The sequence below is a fragment of the Camelina sativa genome, chromosome 11, assembly GCF_030686135.1.
Source record: "Camelina sativa cultivar CO46 ecotype springtype chromosome 11, ASM3068613v1".
NCBI lineage: Eukaryota > Viridiplantae > Streptophyta > Magnoliopsida > Brassicales > Brassicaceae > Camelina > Camelina sativa.
In genome coordinates, this window is record NC_141890.1 from 15,887,517 (window position 1) to 15,910,212 (window position 22,696).

Consider the following 22,696-nt stretch of genomic DNA (forward strand, 5'->3'; position numbering starts at 1 on the left):
AACTGTTCACCTGGACCTGGAATATATGATCCTCTGGCACCTGTTGATCCGGTCAAGTTGCAGAAACTTTTGGAGTTCCTAAAGAGCGCCGAGTATGACCCTTTAGACCCTTTTGCTTAACAACTTAATAACAATTTGTTAACATTATATTAACTTCTGTTTATTTGTTTGTTAGGAATATTCCGTTAGGCAAAGGCGGAATCGAAATTAAATTCTATAGGGAGCTAATCACCGAACGAAAGGACTGACCAATGAGGCCAGAAAAAATGGTACCTATGGGTGGCTTACTGATGAAGTAAGTTTATCTTAATGTCTTAGTTATTGTTGTTGTTGTCTGACTTATATTACATTATGGCTGCGTTGTTGTTTATTACTCAGTTTTCTGTTGTACAGCACATGAGCGCGTTTATGAGACTCCTTAGGGGTAGGTACAAACGAGATACCTTCCCATTCTACACCAAACGCATTGCGTTTATAGACCCGTGGTTCACCAGTGATATGATTCGTAATCATATACAGTTCCAGATTAAACCCAAGCTGTTTAAATTGACTGGCAATAGTTATGAAGGTTTAGTTAAAGGTTTGATTCCACTAGATGAACCGACTAATTTGAAGTGGATAGAAGATGTGGATCACCTGTATATTACTCCACAAACTGGAGGCAATCACTGGGTTGCGCTGCACGTGGATCTTTTTAGGGCGCATATTGATTGCTATGATAGCATCATGGAACAAGTAACCGAAGACAGTGAGCTTAAAATACTGAATGCTTGTAGGGCGTTTACGCGGATGATTCCAGCAATGATGAACAAGAATGTTCCTCACGAAATTCGTACACCTACTTTCAAACAGTTTACCTTCAGGAGGAGGACAATCTCCAAGGTCCCGCAAAACGTACAGGTTGGTGACTGTGGCGTGTACGCTTTAAAGTTTATAGAATGTCTAGCGCTTGGTGTGTCTTTCAATGGAATCTATGATCAAAATATCCAGGCTATACGTGTTAAAATGGCAGCAGAAATCTACGATGAGTCACCTGATTTTATGAATCAGTTCACGTAAAAAACATTTGTATTTCTTTTGGTAGGACTTGTACTTGGATATGTAAAAAAACATTTGGATTTCTTTTGGTAGGAATTGTACTTGAATATTGAAAAAATTTGGATTTCTTTTGGTAGGAATTGTACTTGGATAAGAAATTCCTTTGTTTAGTATCTTTTCAATGTTACGGCTGAGTTATGTACTTCACACGACTGAGTTATAATTAAATATTAAATAAACATATATGTTATGGCTGAGTTATGTACTTCAAACGACTGAGTTATCTACTTCGTACGGCTGAGTTATGAACTTGGTACGGCTTCGTTTAGTCTTTCGTGCCGTGCCTCAATATTACAAAAGTGTTGTTGGGGAAACCTAAACAATAATTCTGTGCCTGCTCAGATCCACACGCGTAATAAATTTATAAAGTTAGCTTTTTCACAATATATTACACAAAATAATTAAAAAATTGAACTCAAAATTCGAATAAAAAATCTAAAAATTCCGACAAAGTGACTAAGTGATGGCTGAGTTATTGACTTACATGGCTGACTTATGAAATATTTGTAAATTTACATTATTATAACTCAACATTTAAATGTACAATTGAAATATGAATATTACAATTATTATAACCAATAAAAAGTAATAATTATAGAGAAAGATTGATTTTTACACATTCTCACCAAGAATGTGTAAAACATACAACACATGACGTTTAGCGGTTAGGGTTAGGGCTGAGGTTTAGGGTTTGAGATGTAGGGTTCAGATGAGTAACATTATTTGATTTTTGGTTTTGTTTCTAATGTGTTTTATTGTGTTTGGTTTAAGGTGGTAATATGGATATACTAATATTATTACCATTTGAATATTTTTTTAAAAAATCAAAATTTTTTGGTTATTTCCGGTTATGGGTCGGTTAGAAAAATAATCTACTTAATTACAATATAACAATAAATAACCCAAAATATATTATAATTAAGTAGATTAGCCTAATATAACCGAAATTAAGCCGAATATATCCGAAATTAACCAAACATACCAATTCAAAAATATCAAATTGGAAAATTTATTTTATCGGTTCGGTTCGGTTTAGTCGGTTATTTAGTCATTCTAATTTGAGGGTTGGCTGAGATATCGTTTATGACGGCTGAGTTATAATTAATCATGACTGAGTTATTAAAACAGATTGATAAAACACCACAACATAGAAAGTTCATATCAATTCCAAATAAAAAATAAAACAACGGAGTTTGACTAATCTCACAGATACTTGTTCAAGCTCTCAAACTTCTTCTCCAGCGCGTCATATTTCTTTTCCAAATACAAGATCATTTCTTCTTGAATCTCGATGCGCTTCTAGGCTGCATCCAAGTCCTGCTTCATCTCATTCTTCTCCTCCTGAATAACCCTAAAATCTTCGCGCACTGCATCAGTCCACCACTTCCTGAAACCGCAGCCTTGACCGGGACCCTTACAAATAGTACATAATTCATATTACACTAAAAAAAAGTCAGAAGCAGAACACAAAACTGAAAAATAAGAGTACAAAAATCTTTACATTTGTGATGTCATACGGACAACTGAAATAACGTTCTCCTCTCGTGGTAGGATCATTTGAAGTGGCAATGAGAAGCACCGCACCGCAATTACACCCGATTGGAACGCCCTTGTCACGCCTCCGGATTTCGCCGTACCTCATTTTCATATTTATTTCATTACGATTCAGCTCCTACAGTTCCACAAACACAATTTTAAGATAATGCTTTGAGATTTCAGATAGTCCAGAGATCTACCTCAGCTAGTGCTTCAGAAGCAGTTTTCTCATCAGCCCTGGAGTTGCCGCCGTAGATATCTCTATGTGCCATCATCTTGACTCGATCTCGATTACTGAAGCAATAAATCACAACAAATCCCATAATTTATGCTAAAACAATATATCGAACAACGTCGTTTGACAGTAATATACTTGAAGGCTGAGTTGTGTTCTTTACACGACTGACTTAGGATAGTCAGTTAAATTAATAACTATGTTACGGCTGACTTATGCAACGGCCATAATAGTGGTGTTACGGCTGAGTTATCCGACGACCATATTAATTTATTATATACCCGCTCGGGAATGCAAAAAGTGTTGTTGGGGAGACGCAAACAGTAATTATGTTTCTTGTTATCATCCATACACGTAATAAATGTATTTTAAACGATTTATTGTTAAAAAGGAATTCAAAAATTTGAATTCAAATTTTTGATTTTTTTTTAATTAAAAAAGGGCCCAGTAATTTGACTAAGTAATGCCTGATTTATTGACTTAAACGGCTGAGTTATGAGATATTTGTAAAATAAGGTTATTGTAACTCAAAATTAAAATTTAGAATGGAAAAATGAATATTACTCTTATTATAACCAATAAAAATAATAATTATAGACAAAGAGTGATTTTTACACATTCTGATCAAATTGTGTCAAACATACCAAAACATGACGTTTAGGAGTTAGGGTTAGGGTTAGGGTTCAGGGTTTAAGGTTTAGGGTTTAGATGAGTAACATTATTTGATTTTAATATAACAATTTGGTTTTGGATCTAATGTGTTTGGATTAAGGTGGTAATATGGATATACTAATATGAGTACCATTTGAATATTTTTAAAAAATTTTGAAATTAATTTTTGGTTATTTCCGGTTATGGGTCGGTTAGATGAATATATTACCATAAATAACCCAAAATATATTGTAATTAAGTAGATTAGCCTAATATAACCGAAATAAGCCGAATATAACCGAAATTAAGCAAACATACCAATACAAAAATACCAAATTGGGAAAAATTATTTTTTCGGTTCGGTTCGGTTTAGTCGGTTATTTATTCATTCTAATTTGAGGGTTGGCTGAGATATCGTTTATGACGGCTGAATTATCTTTCCAGAATCGACAGTTTTCTTTGTTTATTTAAATGAGAGGGAAAGTGAATAGTTAAAAACTGTTCACAAACCGCGAAAAAAAAACTCTCTGTCCCTATCGTCGGCAAAATTTCTCTCTCTCTCTTGACGAATCCTAATTCCGCTTGCGATAATCTGTCTTTTTCTACTCTCTTACCGTCATCTCTCGCCGTCATCTCTTGCTGTTACCTCTCGCCGTCCTCGCTCGATATCCTCATTCGCTCTTTTTCTCTTCGTCGTCGTTGTCTTGTTCGTTTCCGTCTAAGTCGTCTCGTCTTCAAGTTCCGGTATGTGTCTTCCTCTTTATTTTTGAGTTATGCGCCTGATTGAGGGTTTTTGTCGATAGTTTACGGCTGATTGTCGCCGTCGTTGATGGCTGAGTTTGGACTGAGTTATCTTATGCTTTACGGCTGAGTTATGTATTTGTGGCGGAGTTATTATATGCATTGCGTTTGAGTTTGTCATATGTTATGGATATTTCTGAAGAACAAGCAAGGGATTACCCCCCAAGAATTTGGCCAGAAATGAAGTCTATTCTACATAGTAAACAAATTAATACCAATTTCAAGATGTTAGATTTCCCTCATATTAGGGAATCAATAGGACAGGATGCGTGGGATGAACAAAGAAAGCACCTATTCGAATAATCTCTAAGCTAGTTGATAGCCAATTCGTCTGGTCTGGTAAGATTGTACATTTCCTACTATGTAACCAGTTAAGGGTATATAAGAAGGATCTTTGGTTTGGTGTCGGCGGTCAACCTATCAGGTTTGGGTTGAATGAATTTCATTATGTGACGGGGTTAAACATAGACCATGCCTACTGAACGGTTTGAACTTGAAGAGGAACACAAAGAGTTCTTCAGACTTTTGAAAGTGCCTGGTGGGGCAGGTCCAACGCTACTTGAACTAAGGGAAGCATTAAAAGTGTGTCGGGGATGGGTTAACCTTGATCATCGTAAATGTTTGGGGATGTTGTGTTTTCAAGCCATTGGACTTTATGCCATCCATCAGAACTCTAGAATACCATTTGAAAGTGCGAAAATAGTTTTTGATGATGAAGCCGTGAAGACTTATTCGTGGGGTCGGTCAGCATTTGAAGCTCTTGTTGATTCTATAAGGATGGTAAAGCCTACGGGAAAGTCGTACACCCTTAGTGGTTTTACACCTGTGTTACAGGCTTGGGCGTATGAGTCCATCAAATGCTTTGGAGAACGGTTTGGGAATGCATCAGCTGAACATGGTGGCATACCGTTGCTTCAATTGGGTGGAAACCGTACATGTTCAACGCTGGAAACCGTAATTGCTGAAGAGATCAAAGCGCATGGTGAGGTAAGGTTTATATATGGTTGAGTGATTGTGTAGTAATGGATGAGTTATGATTTAGTTATGTTTGAGTTATGGTTTAGTGATGGATGAGTTATGATTAGTAATGGCTGAGTTATGTTTTAGTGATGGCTGAGTTATTATTTACTGATGGGTCTCATATTCTCTTATGTTACAGCTGCGTGTGACTAAAATGGTTATAAAGGATGATGTACGCGAGCTATTTCATACGTGGCCAGATCAAAAAGACGACCCAACAGTTGATCGCCTTATTCAGGACATACATGAGGATAAGTTTGTTAAAGGTTTTTGGGATGTTAAAGCAGCTGTTGAGTCTGACTCTACTCCTGCAAAGAAGTAGAAAGTTGATTCTGACTCTCCTCCCGCAAAGAAGCAGAAAGTTGATTCTGACTCTCCTCCCGCAAAGAAGCAGAAAGTCCAGAAGGTGGAAGTTTCCAACAGTTAGGGTGGTGAATCTGGTGAAGGAGCTGAAGAGAAGAAGAAGAAGAAGAAAGGAATAAAGGTAAGAGATATGGTGTATAGTGAGTTTATATTATATGTAATCGTTCGTTAGCTTGTTTACGACGGTTTGTGTATTTGTTTCAGTGTGCTAGTGAGGAGGAAGATGCTGGAGAAGATGTGTCGGTTGGAACTCTCATTGGGTTGGTGTCTAATTTAACCTCAAGGTTTGACACCTTGGAAAAAAACATTGGAGATAGAATATAAAAGAGGATGAATGAAAGGTTTGAAACTAGGTTTGGATCTGTTGAGAGTGATCTCAAACAGATGAAAGAGCACATGCTTTCCATGGGTGTTGGGCAAACTGGCCAAAACACTTTTGATGAGTGTTCAAATTATAAAAATTTCTAAATAAAAAACCTGTTACCAGAAGACCTTCCGGAAAAACTGTTGACACCAAAAGGTCCACCAGCAGTTCCAGGAAAAATGCAACAAAACTACTCTGTCAACAGTCCTCCGGTAATGTCTGAATTATGTTAATGTTATGGCTGATTTTCCAGAATGTTTAGGTTGAGTTATCATTATCTTTAATTGTCTTCGCTATGTTATACAGGTAGGTGGCAGTGGTATGGCTGGGGTCAATAGGAATCTAAATAAAGAGTTTGATAAAGATGATCCTCTTAATTTCATTGAGAAGTCTTTAGCTGCTACGAAACCAATTCAACGGCCTAGCACGAGGAAAAATGCCAAAGATGAAAAAAGGACAAAGAATTAGATGCAAAGAAGGCCAAAGAGGTTGCGACAAAGAAGGCCAAAGATGAGGCGGCGACTGCAAAGAAGTTCAAAAAGTTGGCAGCAAAGAAGGCCAAAGATGAGGCGGCGACTGCAAAGAAGGTCAAAGAGTTGGCGGAAAAGAAGGTTGGAAATAATCCGCAAAAGATAAGAGGTAGAAAGAATACTAAGCCTAATCATGTCAGTCCGTTGCAATATGTAGAACCTGTTTTGAATGAGGGAGTATCCGAAGTTGGTGCAAACGATGGTGCCAACGTTGCTGACATCAGTATATGTGATATGACAGCCGAGATTATGGCTGAAAACAATATCCTTGAACCTGAATCTGAGGATGATGAGGAGGAAAAGATTAGGCTTGATAGAATTAAAGCTTTAAGGCTGGAGAATGTTAAGCTGTCCGCGGATGGAAGTACTGAATAAACAACAAGCTACACAAGCAAGGATTTTCCTTATGTTGGGGACAATAGACTAACGTGCATGAGGAAGAACTGTATACATGGAGCTGGAATATATGATCCTCTGGCACCGGTTGATCCGGTCAAGTTGAAAAACCTTTTGGAGTACCTAAAGACAGCCGAGTATGACCCTTTAGACCCTTGTTAATCACATCTTGTTAAAATTATATTAACATGTTCTTATTTGTTTCTTAGGGATACACCATTAGGCAAGTCAACACCAAATATTGAATTCTATAGGACTCTCATCACCGAAAGAAAGAATTGGCCAGTGAAGGATGATACATTAGGGTGGCTGTCTGATAAAGTAAGTTTAACTTGATGTCTGAGTTATTATGTTTACGGCTCATAATGGCTGAGTTATTATGTTTACGTCTATGTTATAATACATAATGGCTGAGTTATTATGTTTACGACTGTGTTATAATACATAATGACAATAGGTGGCAGTGGTTTGGTTTGTTATTGTTTACGACTGACTTATATTACATTATGGCTGAGTTGTTGTTTACTACTCAGTTTTCTGTTTTACAACACATGGGCGCGTTTATGAGACTCCTAAGTATTAGGTACAAATGAGATCCCTTCCCATTCCACAACAAACACATTGCGTTTATAGACCCGTGGTTCACCAGAACGATGGTTCGTGATCATAAACAGTTCGAGATGAAACCCAAGCTGTTTAAATTCACTGGCAATCGTTATGAAGATTTAGTTAAAGGTTTGATTCCACTAGATGAACCGACTAATTTGAAGTGGATAGAAGATGTGGATCACCTGTATATTACTCCACAAACTGGAGGTAATCACTGGGTGGCGCTGCATGTGGATCTCATCAGAAGGCATATTGATTGCTATGATAGCATCGTGGGTCAAGCAAACAAAGAAAGTGATATTAGAATGCTGAATGCTTGTAGGGCGTTTATGCGGATGATTCCAGCAATGACGAACGATAACGTTCCTCACGAATATTGTACACCTACTTTCAGTCAGTTTAGTTTCAGGAGGAAGAGTGTCTCCAAGGTCCCTCAAAACGTACAGGTTGGTGACTGTGGCGTGTACGCTTTAAAGTTTATAGAATGTCTAGCGCTTGGTGTGTCTTTCGATGGAATCTGTGATCAAAATATCCAGGCTATACGGGTTAAAAAGGCAGCAGAAATCTACGATGAGGCACCTGATTTTATGAGTTCAGTTTAAATAATGCATTATGTCCTTAGTTTTGTTTCTTTTGGTAGGAATTGTACTATGATTGTAAAACATTTGGATTTCTTTTGGTAGGAATTGTACGTTCGTGACTATGCTCCATTTGGATCTCTTTAAAGATAGTTCGTGACTATGCTCAGTTCGAGATGAATTGTACTTGGGTATGTAAAATATTGATTTGTCTATTTTCAAAATTATGGCTGGTTTACGGTTAAGTTACGACTGATTTACATACTTCACACGGCTGACTTATGAAATATTTGTAAATTAAAATTATTATAACTCAAAATTAAAATATAGAATGAAAATAAGAATATTACAATCATAATAACACTACAAGAAAATGTAGTAAAGATAGCATATGAAGATAGCGTTTATTTCATTTTTGCTATAGTTAACATAACGGCATATATTCGATAGCGTTTGGTTAATTTTTAAACGCTATATTATGTTTTTAGAAGTTACAGTTTTTAGAAGCGTATATTTAGATAGTAATACGAGGTTTAAAACGCTGTATATTAGTTTAGGTGGACCAAAAAAATTTCGTTTCCCGGCTAAGTAAAAAAATTTCGCCCAATATTTTCATTTTCCCTTTTATGCTTTGTCGTTTTACCTTAGTTGACATATCAGTTTCTTTCCTTTGCTTCTCTCTCACAAGTTCACAAACTAGGGTTCTTCAATTTTTTCCGTTGATTATCTCTCAAATTATTAGATTCTTGTCAAAATCTCTCAGACACATTCCGTTGAATATCTCTCTCTGAAATCTCTTACCTCTCTCAGAAAATCAAAGGTACAGATTTCGATTGAATGTTGGGTAATCGATTTTGGGTTTCGAGATGTTCTAAATCGGTTTTCTTTTCGACAAATTTGTCAATTATATATTTAGGGTTTCTGTTTCGATTTTGGGTTTCGAGATGTTCTAATTCGGTTTTCTTTTTGACAAATTTGTCAATTATTTAGGATTTCTGTTTCGATTTTGGGTTTCGAGATGTTCTAATTCGGTTTTCTTTTCGACAAATTTGTCAATTATATAGGGTTTCTGTTTCGGTTTTGGGTTTCAAGATGTGTCTGTTTCGATTTCTTAAGGTTTCAATTTGTTTTGTCTGACTATAATCGATTGTGACTATAATCGACTATTCTTTACAAGAATTTTATGGTTTCAATTGGTTTAAGTTTTTAAGGTTTCAGTTCTTAAGGTTACAAGATTCTGACTATAATCGATTCTCCTTTTGCAGGTTCTAATTTCGCAGCTTCTTCTTACAAAATCCTAGTTATCTATAGGTAATTGCAGTTTTATATGTATCTCTTTTGTTTCACTGAGTTTGTCATATTCTATAGTATGTATCTCTGTTGGTTTAATTGAGTTTGAATCTGTCTGATATAAGAATCGCTTGTCACAAATGTATGTAATCGTTTGACCATGGAGCTGTGTAACATGGACAAGTCTTGGGTTTGGCTTCCAAGGTATGTTTTTATATTGTTATTACTAATAATTTCTTAAGTTACAACTGAGTTTTTTATGACTGTTTATTGAACTTGAAAGTATTTTTTTACCTTATAGGAATAGTCTCGAGTATGAGAAAGGAGCAACTGAATTTGTTTATGGGTCAGCAAGGCATTGATGTTACTCCTCTTGAGTTGAAAACAACCAAAAGAAAGAAAAGACTTGCTAAATCAATCGAAGATGAACCAGCAGTAGAAGAAGAAGCTGAACCAGCAGTAGAACTAAACCCTGAACCAGCAGTAGAACTAAACCCTGAACCAGCAGTACAACAAAAAGCTGTACCATCATCTAAAGAACATGAAGTAGAAGGAGAAGAGAAAGAGAATGAGAAAGAGCCTGAACTAAATGGAGATGACCAAGAAGCTGAACAACATGAAACTGTTGGTAATTCACCTGAAGAATGTTTAACTGACCAGTCAAAGACGAAGAAGAGGAGAACTAGAGGACCCACCAGGATGAGTAAATTGTCTAAAAGCAATGAGGACAAAGTAAATGTGGAATTTAACATCATCGGTGACCATGTTGGGAAGGGATCAGTTACACTGTCATCTTTTATGGGAGTTCTTGTAAGGGAGCATGTGTCAGTACTTTTAGATGATTGGAGGTACTTGGATTCAAAGATAAAGGATACAATGTGGGAACAGCTTCAGGTACAAGTGTTATTTTCTTTTTTTACTTTGTATTTTACTTGATGCTTTTAACAAGTTTTTATAATAACATTGTATAAATTTGTTGTAGGGGACGTTCAATTTGACAGAAGATTGGCAAAAACATTCATTGTTAATGCAAATGGGGTGCGCATGGAGGGCTCATAAGTCTAGGATACTTCAAAAAATTCGTCTTGCTAAGACCAAGGGTGAAATACGAGATCTGAAACCAAGCAACATTCACAGTGAATCATCATGGTTCAAGTGGGTAAAGATTAGGACTGGCAAAGCTTTCAAGGTTTGCATTCAAATACAAAATTGATTTATGTAATTTTACTTATATTTAATATATTAATTGGAATGACTTTTATAGGAACGAAGTGAGAAATACAGGGCTATGAGGAAAGCACAGATTCCACACACAACCAGTCGCAAAGGAATGAATCGCCTTGCTGATGAAATGGTATGTCTATGTAGTGATAAATTGTATTCATTAGTTATATACTATAAATAGTGACTGTGACTACTTCTTGGTACTTGTAGAAGAAAAATGCACCTGACCCGAGTAAGATTACTAGAAGCAAGGTCTGGATAGCTGGACATACCCATGCAGATGGAAGACCTGTTAAACCGGAGTTTCAACAAACAATTGTAAGAAGTTATCAAACTCATCTGTTATTTTTGCTTGGTGATGTATAAAGTTGGTTTTACTTGGTAATGTATATTGATGCATTAACAAAATTTTAAACCAGGAACAAATTAAATCGCTTGATAGTGAGATAGGCTCGAACTCCAATGTTAGTCTTAAGGAAGATGCGGTTAGTCAAATTTAGGGAAAGATAGGAGTGGAAGAATCAGAGGAATGGGCCGAGGGGTTACTGCTACCAAGCTAGCATTCTTACAGGCCAGAGATGCACATGTGCAGAAGATTGAAGCTCAACATGCAGAATTGGTGAGCGAGGTTGCTGATTTGAGACACATGGTTCGTGACTTAACTAAAGGGAAAAAGGTAAGGTTAATATTCAAATGTGGTTTTCAATTCCTGGTAAGATGTATTATTGAAACTGAAAATTGTGTGTATAGGATGATGGTGCAAATTCAGACACCACTGACGAACCAAGGTGTCAGTTACTTGATTGGTCTGTAGATGAAGATGCTGTTGTTGCTGAGGGAAAACTATGCTCTGTTGAGCCAAGTTACAAGATTGGCCGTATGCCAATTGGTCCTAATGGGTCAGCTGTACTTGTGACCTTTGTATCAGATAAAAATGCATCTCTATGGAGGCCTACAGCAACTGTCGACAAGCTTGGCCAGACTGTGGGAACCAAGATAGCATGGCCATTTGATAAGCTAATTGTGGACAGTATGGACTCCTCAACTGGAAACAAGGGAGCTGATGCCTCGGTAAAGTTCTTATGATATAGTTTACATTGTTATGGTAATATATAAATGCTTATTGGTTAGGTGACACATGAATTATGTTTTTGCATGAATTTTTTAGGAAGATAGAGTCCAGCTTGTTGATTGGATTTTGGGTGGTGAAATAATTGCTGAGGCACATATGATTTCAAAAGACCCTAAACAGTTGGTGAATAAAATTCCTTTGGGTCCGAATGCTGCAATGGTGAATATTGTAAAAGTCATTAACAAAGAGGCTTCATTATGGAGACCACCAAGTGAAGACATTTCTGTGATGGGTGATGCACTGAGCGTGAACATAGCATGGCCACTTACTAAGCTGTCTAAGTGTAACAGACAGATAATGGAGGATGCAGAATCTGAGAGTGAATCGGATTTTCGTAAAAAAGAATCCAACAGAGGTGGAGCATTTTTCAATGATGGAGGAGGAACAACAGGTTCTAAGGGAGCAAGAACATCAGGTTCTAAAGAAGTAGAACCAACTCAAGAATCATCACCTAAGGTAAAACTCTTTACATTAATCTGTCTTTTACATGATGTGTTGTATAGTTGTGTGATTGTGATTAATTTCTGCAATTTAATTTGTAGAGTGGTGCAAGTAACAGCTACAACAATAACAACTTAGCTAAGAAGAAATGCTTCCTCATGGATTGCTTTGGATCGGGAGAAAGAGTTGCAGAAGGCCGAGTTATTTCAACCAATCCAAACGACACTGTCCACTGCCATCCATTGGGTCCAAATGTCAGCAAGGTTTTGGTTGACATCTGCTTGATTGGCGACGCACGAGTATGGAGACGAACATCTGAATTTGAGATTGTTGCTGATGCATTAGGTACTACTACTGCTTGACCTAATAAGTACATTGTTTATATTTGAAGCTTTCTCTTATGTTGGATTGTATTGGGTTGTAGAACTTGTTTGGCTTGGTGAACTTGTTGTATTTGTACTTGATGTAGCAATATATATGAACTTTTTCAATTAGATAATGTTTTGGTTTGATATATGACAGGATGTTTAACTATAAGCTAATATGGGAAACAAAAATCCAATTATTTAAAAATCTGGGGAACAATAACAATGATAGAAAACAAACGCTATATTAAAACTAATGGTGGCGATTGTGAATTATATGAAACCATAAATAATAACGAAAACTATCTGCTATTATAAAGTTTACAACTGCAATAAAAGAAACACTATCTAAAAAGTAAATAAAATAGCATAAAGAAAAAACGCTATGTAAAGTGCCATATCTATTATAACGGGCGCATATATAGCGTTTACAATACCGCTATGATAACCTGTTATAGCGTTTTCCGGACGCTGTATATGTAACATTTTCTTGTAGTGTAAGCAATAAAAAGTAATAATTATAGACAAAGTTTGATTTTTACACATTCTGATCAAAATGTGTAAAACATTCAAAACATGACATTTAGGGGTTAGGGTTAGGGTTAGGGTTTGAGGTCTAGGTTTCATATTTCCAACATTATGGGTTTTAATATAACAGTTTGGTTTTGGTTATATTGTGTTTGGTTTAAGGTGGTAATTTGGATATACTAATATGATAACCATTTTTCAAATTTTAAAAATTTTTGAAATTACTTTTCGGTTATTTCCGGTTATGTGTCGGCTAGACGAATATATAACCATAGATAACCCAAATGTTATCCAAATTAGGTCGATTAACTTAATATAACCGATAGCAAGGAGAATATAACCGTAATTAACCGAAAATACCAATACAAAAATACCAAAAGGGGTAAAATTAGTTTTTTTGGTTCGGTTCGATTTGGTCGGTTATTTAGTCTTATAATTGTAGTAATGGCTGAGTTATAGTTTATGACGGCTGAGTTATCGTTTAGGGTCTTCACAATAATATGAAAACGTATTCTTCTTTCTTTCCTGGGTCTTTCGTTCTGTCAGATTCCTAATAAATTATCTAATTAAAAAAAATCTCGATATCACAAAAAGTGTTGTTAGGGAAACGCGAAAAATCACTAATTCTGTGCCTGCTCAAATCCACACTCATAATAAATTCATAAAGTGAGATTTTTCACGCATTTTTATTTTTGTAAAAGTATTTCTCCGACAATTGAATATTTAAATTATTATAACTCAAAATTTAAATTTAGAATGGAAATATGATTATTACTATCATTAAAACCAATAAAAAGGGATAGATATAGACTTAGAGTGATTTTTACACTTTCTAATTTGAGTGTTGGCTGAGTTATCGTTATTCACGACTGAGTTTTGTAAATAATTACGATAAAGTGATGGCTGAGTTATCAAATATTGTGGTTGACTTATCGAACTTTATGGTTGAGTTATCATTCCGTAATGGCTGAGATATCGTAATAACGACTGATTTATATTAATATGAAAGTACAACATAAACGAAATAAAAAAAACAAAAAACACAAAATCATAGTTCGTAGTTCATATAGAAGACGACACAAAAGTACAATGAAAATCACTTTTTGAAACTGACGTCATCTGGGCCAAATTCTTCAAACATATCGACCAAATCAATTCAAACTATGCTAGTCAGCATCAGGGATCTGAATAACGTTCTAGACACCAAATTAAACTGCGTCCAGACCGTTAAAGTATGCTTTGGATCCCACGTGTATTTACGCTACAATTAAAGGAAAGAAACGATAAGAGTATAGAATAATATCAATATGGTGGTTTGTTTTATTGATCTTACCGCGAGAAGGAGAAACCACTGTCTCTTAAAGTGGAAGGGAATCAAGCGGTACGTCGGCCATGCATGGTGCCCATTGTGTTGAAGTATTCCTCCAATCGCGATAGAGAGAACGTGATGGAACTTGAACCAAGTAACAGTGGTTTTGTCAATCCAGGAATCCACACCAGGGTTTAGAACCGGAATATTCTCTCGACCAGTGGCGCAAATGATCGCTTCGACATCTCTAAAAAACTGTCCATCGATGTGAGGAAAAACTTCCATGTCGATAGGAAGATGTAACAGATAGACAGATCTGTGATTTAGGAGAAGATAAAGAGAAACAATAGAAACGAAGAATGAGATGAAAGAGATGAAAGAGAGTCAAACATATGAATGAGGAGAATATAAAGGAAAAACAATATGAAAAACGAAAGGTCGCGTCTATTATTAGGTTAACTTCTGGTTTCCCGCCAAAAAATCGCTTTACGGCTGAGTTATAATATTTACAGGAAAACGAAATGTCATGTTACGGCTGAGTTATAGAGAGTAATGGCTGAGTTATCACAAGAAAAATTTTGAAAGTAAATGAATGATATATATGACTTGACGGCTGAGTTATTATATTTACGGAAAAACGAAAGGTCATGTTACGACTGAGTTATAGTGCGTTATGGCTGAGTTATCAAAAGAAACAATATGAAAGTAAATGGCTGATATATATGACTTTACGGCTGAGTTGTAATATCTACGGGAAAACGAAATTCATCTTCCAAATAAATTTCTTGTATTCTGGCCCAACCAAATAATATACTATTATTCCATCTCTGTATATATACAAGTATTCCCGTTACATTAGTCTACTACCTCTCAACTACAAACTAGAATAAAATTATTGTTTACAACACTATGTCCGCTCGAGCACCCAAGATGCCGGATCTCCCCGACGATGTTTTCATAAAAATCGTTTCCCTTGCTGCAGAAGATCGATGGTGGTCACTTGGTTCTATTTTAAGGGCTGGTCATAGGGGAAAAAATGCAGTATACAGTAAAGAAGTTCTAAATACAGCTGCTATCTATTGCCATTGTAATGATCCATCAGAAATCAACACATCCAATGCCCCTGATGGTGGCCTCCAAATTGAAGGGCGGTACAGGCCTTTCTTTGTCAAATGCTTTGACGCCGGCAACCCCATTGCCATTTACTACGAAGGGCTAAGGGTTGTGGCTGAGGATAGAGATATCCAGCGTGGGATTGATATTCTCAGTGGTAATGTACCGGCCTATGTTTATGCCACCTTAGCATGTGGGGTACTAAGTATTTGTCAAGGGAATGAGGTTATGGCCGTCCATTACCTCCAGCTGTTTGATGCACATCATTATCCTCTGATGTCTTCGGGTGCCAAGGTAACAGGTAATGATTTTCTGATTGAGTTATCTTGTTATAAGACGGCCCAGATAAACTCAAACACACCCTTCGCTATCTTGACAGCCCGCCACTCCCTTCACCCGCTTGTGTTGTGATGTGTTATTTAGATAACGGTCTCCATCCTTTCAACGGTCTCCATCCTCTCAACTGTGGAGACAATTATCAAATCAGGTGCAAAAACTGTTACCTTTGGTGGTTGTCCCTGAATGTCTCTGAGATCCTTTAGGGTTTCCAGCAGTGAATTCCAGTTTTACCTTATCAACTCGTGACTCTAAAGTCTGTTTATTTTAAAATAATTATTTTCCATTTCTTAGGCGAGTATCTTTTTCATGTATTAAAGGTCCCTGTTATCCACCTTTTATGCTTCCACATTTTAGTATCTCCTCTCATTTAACGGCTGAGTTATAGTAAAGTTATGGCTGAGTTATCACAACAAACAATCTAAAAGCAAACGACTGATTTATACGAATTTACGGCTGAGTTATGGTAGCTAAGGGAAAACGAAAGGTCTCGTCGATTCATATAATGGCTGAGTTATAGTGATTTATAAATTCGTAATGGCTGAGATATCGTAATACCGGCTAAATTATAAATTCGTAATGTAGGATATTAATAGACTTAGAGTGATTTTTACACGTTCTATTATTAGATTAACTTATGGTTTCCTGCCAAAATATCGCTTGACGGCTGAGTTATAATATTTCCGCGAAAACGAAAGGTCATGTGACAGCTGAGTTATAATGAGTTTTGGCTGAGTTATCACAAGAAACAATCTGAAAGAAACAATCTGATATATATGACTTTACGGCTGAGTTATATTTTTTTCGGGAAAACGAAAGGTTATGTGACGGCTGAGTTCTGGCTGAGTTATAGTAACGTTATGGCTGAGTTATCAAAAGAAATTGATAAAATACCATTAACAACAACATTAGTTTGCTTGGAATCCATAACCATTAACAACAACATGATGGGAACATAATCCCATCTTACAACCAAACACAAAATCCTGCTACAGTAGCTCATCCTGCTATCTTAAATAGACCAAACATGATCATATAACCAAAAACTATCACAACTATCATCATCTTCATCCTTGCATTCAATTCTGATTTTGCATCTTCAACCCTCTCAAATAGCTCTTTCTCAAGCTCCATTTGCATCTTCTTATCAATCTCCATTTCCATTTGTAGTTTTACAGTTTGAACAGAGAAAGACTCTACCTCATCCAACAGTGCCTCATCGACCCACTTGAAAACGTGGTCATCATTCATAAGCTATCAAGGTGATGGAACAAGAACAGATTCAACATAAACCAAATCAACAAGAACAGATTCAACATAATAGAACAGACTCTACCTTCTTCGCAGCTGCATACCCACAACGGAAGTATCGTCGACAAGGATTTGACTCCGATTTTGAATTTTTGGCCACGATTGCTTCTCCACACCAACATCTCTTAGGCACGCCAACAACTGTACCTCGTCCTCTCTCTCAGACATTTGATGCACAACTTGAATCTCCAGATACATTGCTCATGATTCCCAGAACTTGATTTACGAGAATTTGATTTTTTAGGGTTTAAGCATTCGACATTTGGGGGTTTTCGTTTTTAAGAAAAGAACATCACTCGGGTCAACAATTGAATATTAAAATTATTAGGTTAACTTATGGTTTCCCGCCAACAATTGAATATTAAAATTATTAGGTTAACTTATAATTTCCCGCCAACAATTGAATATTAAAATTATTAGGTTAACTTATGGTTTCCCGCCAACAATTGAATATTAAAATTATTAGGTTAACTTATGGTTGTCAAAATATCGCTTTACGGGTGAGTTCTAATCATTACTGGAAAACGAAAGGTCATGTGACAGATGAGTTGTAGTGACTTATGGCTGAGTTATCACAAGAAACAATTTGAAAGTAAATGAATGTTATATATGATTTGACGGCTGAGTTATAATATTTACGGAAAAACGAAAGGTCTCATCGATTCATGTGACAACTGAGTTATAGTGACTTATGGCTGAGTTATCACAAGAAACAATTTGAAAGTAAATGAATGATATATGATTTGATGGCTGAGTTATAATATTTACGGGAAAACGAAAGGTCTCGTCGATTCATGTGACGACTGAGTTATAGTGAGTAATGGCTGAGTTATCACAATAAACAATATGAAAGTAAATGGCTGATATATATGACTTTACGGCTGAGTTATAATGGTTACGGGAAAACGAAAGGTCTCGTCGATTCATGTGACAACTGAGTTATAGTGATTTAAAAATCCTTAATGGCTGATTTATCGTAATACCGGCTGAGTTATATTAATATGAAACATTACAAAAAGAAAAAAGAAAAAAATAACAAGTTCAGAGTTCATAAGGAAGAAGACACGACAATACAATGGAATTCACTTTTAAAGACTGATTAAGAGGAGGAGGAACCATGAGCTTTTAGTTTATCCCAATCAAGAGGAGGAGGAACCACACACTGGTCGACATCGGCCTCTGCAATCTCTCTCATCTCCTCTAACCTCTTGTGCTCTGTCTCTAAGTCGACAAGTTCTCCACCCAAGATTTGATTCAATTGGGATTGTTGAGCGCCGATTAGTTCCACTTGATGCACGAGGACGGTCTTATCTTCCTTCTTCTTCATATGATCATCCCTCATATGCAGAATTACTGTGTAGCGTTCAATTGTCTCCTCCTCGGTTGCGACTCTTGTCTGAGTAAAAGCTTCGGACACGGCCAACAGTGATTGCTCTTCCCACTTGAAATCTGCATTTCTTGCTGGACGTTTACTGGAACTTGCACCGGCCATGTTCATGGGTGATATTGCTTCGTCTGCCTTGCGTTTTTGACGTCTACTGGAACCCTCTCCGTCCATAGCTCGGCTATCAAAATAAAAACAACCGTCACCAACTGATAGGTGCAATGATCGGAAAATATGAAATAGATTGAGAGGGGATGGAGAGGAGACTTACATATGCAATGATCGAAGGAAATGCAATATATTGTACTTGGATCTAGAGGATATTTATAGGTGTAATGATACAATGAATAAGAAACCGAAACGAAAGGTCGCGTCTATCATTAGGTTAACTTATGGTTTCCCGCCAAAATATTGCTTAACGGCTGAGTTATAGTTTTACGGGAAAATGAAAGGTCTCGTCGATTGATGTCATGACTGAGTTATAGTAAGTGATGGCTGAGTTATCACAATTAACAATCTGAAAGTATATAGCTGAAATATATATATGACTTGACGGCTATGTTATAGTATTTATAGGAAAACAAAAGGTCTTGTTTATTCATGTGACGACTGAGTTATAGTGATTTATAAATCCGTAAAGGTCTCGTCGATGCGTCTATTACAGGATTAACTAATGGTTTCCCGCCAAAATATTGCTTAACAATAAAATTATTAGTCGATTTATTACCTCTCAACTACCATCGCTTAAGTTTCTTTTGTGGAAGACGATTGAAGGGGTAATATGCGAAGCATCACTTTGGTTCAGTTATAATTACGTGTTGAAGGGGTAAGAATTATGTATTTATGAAGCCGAATGGGTACTTTTTGTAAACCAAAGCGACGCTTCGTGTATTATAAATACTTTTTGCTTTTGACTTACACATCAAACCTTTGTCTCATGAAATCGTAAAAATCATCTCTCAGAGTCGACAAATCCTATTACATTCTTCCTTCAATCCGTCAGAAATGTTGCATCTTTCTTCAAGTCATCTAAGGTTTGGGTTGAAATATTTGAACAAGTATCATTCAACAAACGTCACAACAGGTAAACACATACATCTTCGGATTAGTTTTGTTTTACTGTTAAGGATAAAAGAGATTGTGTGTGTTTGCATTTTTGTTAGTAATTGTTGATGACAACATTTTCCATTGGGAGGCTACTTTAATCGGACCGGTGAACACCCCGTATGAAGGGGGAGTGTTTAAAATGAGTCTTCATTTTCCGCCTGATTACCCTAATAATCCCCCAAAGGTATCTGTTTTGATTATACTCCCTTTTATTTATCTCTCATGTGTATTAGGACTCCTCTTTTTGCAGCAACTCAATAGTTTTTTAAATATAATTTCTTGATTATGAAGGTTTGTTTTGTCACAAAAATTTGCCACCCAAACATATCAGATAACGGAGGCATATACCTAAGAGTGTTGAAGTCCACTTATTGGCATCCCATGCCGATTAATTTGCTTTTCAAGAGATTAGTGGGGAAGTTGATTGAACCAGAGGCCGATGATGAGGACCAGATCAATGAAAATCTTGCCAACCTCTACAAATCTGATAGGACAAAGTTTGAAGCAATGGCTAGAGTGATGACAAACCAATACGCTAGGAGAGGAAACTGAAATATGAACTTAAATAGTTCAAATCTATTTTAAAAACTCTTGAATAATTTATCTTGTATTTGTTCCTTTTAATAAAATATTCCAGTCTGTGCTATTATAAACTCCATTTTAAAAGAATTTTTTATTCAGATTTTACTGTTTTAAAACATTATAAACAACTTGTAAAGCCTTTAAAAAAGCAAATCAAACTGATATATATCATTATAAACAACTTATAAAACCTTTTAAAACTTTCTAAAAACCAGATATACTCTTGTAAAACTAAACTGTTTATAGGATTCATGTGATGACTGAGTTATAGTTATAAAAAGAAAGGTCGCGTCTATTATTAGGTTAACTTATGGTTTCCCGCCAAAATATTGCTTAACGGCTGAGTTATAGTTTTACGGGAAAACGAAAGGTCTCGTAGATTGATGTCATAGCTGAGTTATAGTACGTGATGGCTGGGTTATCACAATTAACAATCTGAAAGTAGATAGCAGAAATATATATATGACTTGACGGCTGAGTTATAGTATTTATAGGAAAACGAAAGGTCTCGTTTATTCATGTGACGACTGAGTTATAGTGATTTATAAATCCGTAAAGGTCTCTTCGATGCGTCTATTACAGGATTAACTTATGGTTACCCGCCAAAATATTGCTTAACAATAAAATTATTAGTCTATTTATTACCTCTCAACTACAAATTGAACCAAGTGACTGAGTTATAATATTCCCGTTTCTTTAGTCTATTACCTCTCAACTACAAACTAGAATAAAATTATTGTTTACAACACTATGTCTGCTCGAGCACCCAAGATGCCGGATCTCCCCGACGACGTTTTCATAAAAATCGTTTCCCTTGTTGCAGAAGATGCTGCAGAAGATCGATGGTCCTCACTTGGTTCTATTTTAAGGGCTGTTCATAGGGGAAAAAATGCAGTATACAATAAAGAAGTTCTAAATACAGCTGCTATCTATTGCCTTTGTACTGATCCATCAGAAATCAACACATCCAATGCCCCTGATGGTGGCCTCCTAATTGAAGGGCGGCACAGACCTTTCTTCGTCAAATGCTTTGACGCCGGTAACCCCATTGCCATTTACTACGAAGGGCTAAGGGTTGTGGCTGAGGATAGAGATATCCAGTGTGGGATTGATATTCTCAGTCGTATTGTACTGGCCGATGTTTATGCCACCTTAGCCTGTGGGATACTAAGTATTTGTCAAGGGAATGAGGTTATGGCCGTCCATTACCTCCAGCTGTTTGATGCAAATCATTATCCTCTGATGTCTTCGGGTGCCATGTTAACCGGTAATGATTTTCTGTTTGAGTTATCTCGTTATAAGATGGCCCGGAAAAACTCATACTCAACAGCCCATCGCCATCCTGACAGCCCACCACTCCCTTCACCCGCTTGTGCTGTGATGTGTTGTTTGGATTATGGTTTCCATTCTCTCCGCTATGGAGACTATGAAATCATGTGCAAAAACTGTTACCTTTTTGTGGTTGTCCCTCAAAGTCTCTGAGATCCTTTAGGGTTTCCAGCAGTGATTTCCAGTTTTACCTTATCAACTCGTGACTCTAAAGTCTGTTTATTTTAAAATAATTATTTTCTATTTCTTTGGCTAGTATCGTTTTCCCATCTTTTTTCATGTATTAACTAAAGTCTTTTATGCTTCCACATTTTAGTATCTACTCTTACTTTGAGGCTGAGTTATAGTTTTACGGGAAAATGAAAGGTCACGTCAATTCATGTGACGGCTGAGTTATAGTGAATAACAAATGAGTTATCAAAATGAACAATCTATATGGATGAGTTATCAAAAGAAAGGTAGCGTCTATTATTAGGTTAACTTATGGTTTCCCGCCAAAATATTGCTTAACGGCTAAGTTATAGTTTTACGGGATAACGAAAGGTCACGTCGATTCATGTGATGGCTGAGTTTTAGTGAGTTTTGGATGAGTTATCAAAAGAAACAATATGAAAGCAAACAACTGATTTATACGACTGATTATATGGCTGAGTTATATTTTATGACGGCTGAGTTATCGTGATACGGGACAAAATGTCTCGTTGATTCATGTGATGCCTGAGTTATAGTGAGTTATCACACATAATAATTAGATAGCGGAAAACGAAATGTCATGTCGATTCATGTGATGGCTGAGTTATAATACTTGATAGCTGAGTTATTACACAAAATAAAATAAATCTCCCTAACTATAGAGCACAAGTTTTCGCATTGTGCCCAACTTGTTTACATCACGAACATGCGTGTTGCTTCCTAGGGCGTTTATTTTCAGTGGCAACTTCCAAAGATGATTTAATCCTACGCTTCTTTGGCCTTCCTGGCTGGTTCACAACAATCGGAGGCAAGCACTTCTGATTATCCACAACTTCAGGAGCAGGGAATGATTCATCTGGAGGCATGATTGA

General features: G+C 36.4%; 1 pseudogene; it reads left to right on the forward strand.

The window, feature by feature from the left end:
* The first annotated feature begins 7,030 nt into the window (after positions 1-7,030).
* LOC147934054 (uncharacterized) lies at positions 7,031-12,630 on the forward strand (annotated as a pseudogene).
* The last annotated feature ends 10,066 nt before the right edge of the window (positions 12,631-22,696 follow it).